General features: G+C 32.9%; 1 pseudogene; it reads right to left on the bottom strand.

The window, feature by feature from the left end:
• Window positions 1-870: 870 nt before the first annotated feature.
• On the bottom strand, window positions 871-2,225 carry LOC127108355 (UDP-glycosyltransferase 79A6-like; annotated as a pseudogene).
• Window positions 2,226-2,505: the final 280 nt, after the last annotated feature.

Below are 2,505 nucleotides of genomic sequence, written 5' to 3'. Positions count from 1 at the left end.
GCCATTATTTGCAATACTTATAAGATTGTTAGAAAAATTATTCAAATCGAATAGATCGAGGCTAGAATCGTGAATGGAATCATTTTTCTTATAAGTATTTCAAGCACTCTCAAATGTTTTAGAGTTGGAACGCAAGAATACTCACGATAGTTCAACCTATACTCGAGTTTGCACAAGACCGATAGAAACTTGAATGTAGGGAAGATGAAATCCGGAATTTTGTGTGAAAAAGATAGGTTTTTCTAAAATGTTTTTCTAAATCAGGAGCGCTCAATTTATAGACCAAATTGGTGTTGTTTCATAAGGTTGCGACCTTTGATGAAACACACACTTTCAACAACACTTTTGTTAAGTGTTGCATTATTTCGCCTACAACAACTCTTTTCAAATATTGCACTGTTTCACCTACAACAACACTTTTATCAAATATTGCATTATTTCGTCTACAACAACAGTTTTCAAAGGTTTTATTGTTTCACATTCTGCAATATTTATTTCCAATTTCAAACCTATTACAACACTTCGCAAGTATTGTCTATTTACAAATTCAAAAATTAATCTTTATTTCAATATTTTCTTATTATTTTAGAACACACTCAAGATTATTAATTGTTAATAATTTACAACAACACCGGTTGCATTATTGTACTTGAAACTTTGAATGAATATAGCAGATTAGATAAACCTCTATTCAAAAACTTGTAACAAACTTAACAAACTTGAAAATAACATATTATCTAAAAGGAAAAGTTCTCTAACTAACTTTTGAAAACACTTACTAAAAAAAGAAAGTTAGTTGTAAGTTGAAAACAAGTTATGCACTTGGAGGTTTTTATTCTTATCATTCAACACTTATTTTTTCTCCCTTCACTAAGCCAAAGACCTCAATTGCTCAACCAGATCATTGATGAATTTGTTCTGAATTTCCTTATCCGACATAAACTCTCTCCATTTCATATGATTCTCTCTTATCTCTTTCGCAGGCTCTTTATCAACTTCCACCATAACACCTTTCACAGCCTCCAACAGTTCCTCTTTCTTAAAAAACCCATCTTCATCATTCCTTTTTACCTCTATCCCCCGCTTTCAAATCATCACCAATAAGCTTAGAATTCAAAAACTGATCACCCTTGAATGGTAACAGCACCATCTGAGAATCACTAACGATAGCTTCTATCACAGAACTAAAACCAGCATGACACACATAACACCCTACAGTCGAGTGATTCAAAACTAGTTGCTGCTGCAACCAACCACTATGCACAATTCCTCTATTCTTCACTCTTTCTACGAAACCTTTCGGCAATGCTCTTTCCAACTCAACCTCAACATTGAGATTTGATGGAAAATTTAAAACCAAAATGAAAGGTAAACTTGTAACTTCTAACCCGCTTGCTAGTTCAATGATTTGATCGTCACTTAGAAATGTTTCACTACCAAAGGAACAAAATATGACCGAATTTGCAGGAAAATTATCTAGCCATTTTGTCCATTTTTCGTCAAGCACTTTCATTGATGGCTCTGGAACAAGTACTCCAGAAAAAACATCTGGTTTTTTGAGCTGGTTTTGTAAATAATCTATATAACAACCTTCTATTTCCCTACAACTTTTGTAGACTACTAGTGAGGATTCACCAAGTACCTGCGCAATTCTATCCGAAACAGCTGGGACGGTCATGAAGATGGTTCTGGCTTGGAAGGTTTGAAGGAAAATTTTGGATTTTTGAGGAAACCCAACTGGAGAAATTTTAATCTCCTCCTAAGTAATGTCTCTTTTTTCAATATCCATAACAGAAAGTCTGAAATTGCAGAATAGACAGAGAAGTAAACAGATTTTATGCCAAGTTCAGAAGCTATTTTAGGTAGCCAATTATGTATAAAATCAAAGAAAACAAAATGTGGTTTAAGTTTCAACAAAATGGTTTTGACCTGATCTTGCATCAAGTCTATTGCTTGAAAAAGTGCACCAAACATGTTAGGGTGCAATTCAGAAGTGTTACTAGGTATGTTATTTGGGAAGTTTAAAGGAATGATTCGGATGGCAGGGTTGAGATTGAAGGTTGATTTGATTTTTGCAATGTTTAGGAAGGTGACAAGAATGAGATTTGAATTCCATGAGAGAATAATTTGTTGGATAGTTGAACAAATGGACTAATGTGACCAAACCCAAGATAAGGAAACATAACTACATGAAGCTCATTATGGGTTATAGTTTCACTACTCATCTTTGCCAAATTGATTATGACTTTCTGTTGTTTCTAAGATTGTGTCTCCACATTGGTGTCCATATGGGCTCTTTTATAGATAAAAATAATTCTCCTTTCATTTCAAAATGATTGTCGTGAAATTAATCTTTATTTTAATATATAACGTGAAATTTTTGAGAATCAATCTATTTATAACATGAGAATTAGCTTAGACTAATATGACAGTGAATTTGGAAGAGTTGTGAAATTGAATATGAGAAGTTTAGGTGAAATTTGATGAATAAATATTATTAGTTAA

Source organism: Lathyrus oleraceus, chromosome 7 (genome assembly GCF_024323335.1).
Source record: "Lathyrus oleraceus cultivar Zhongwan6 chromosome 7, CAAS_Psat_ZW6_1.0, whole genome shotgun sequence".
Classification (NCBI taxonomy): Eukaryota; Viridiplantae; Streptophyta; class Magnoliopsida; order Fabales; family Fabaceae; genus Lathyrus; species Lathyrus oleraceus.
This window is presented reverse-complemented; position numbering and strand designations above follow the sequence as displayed.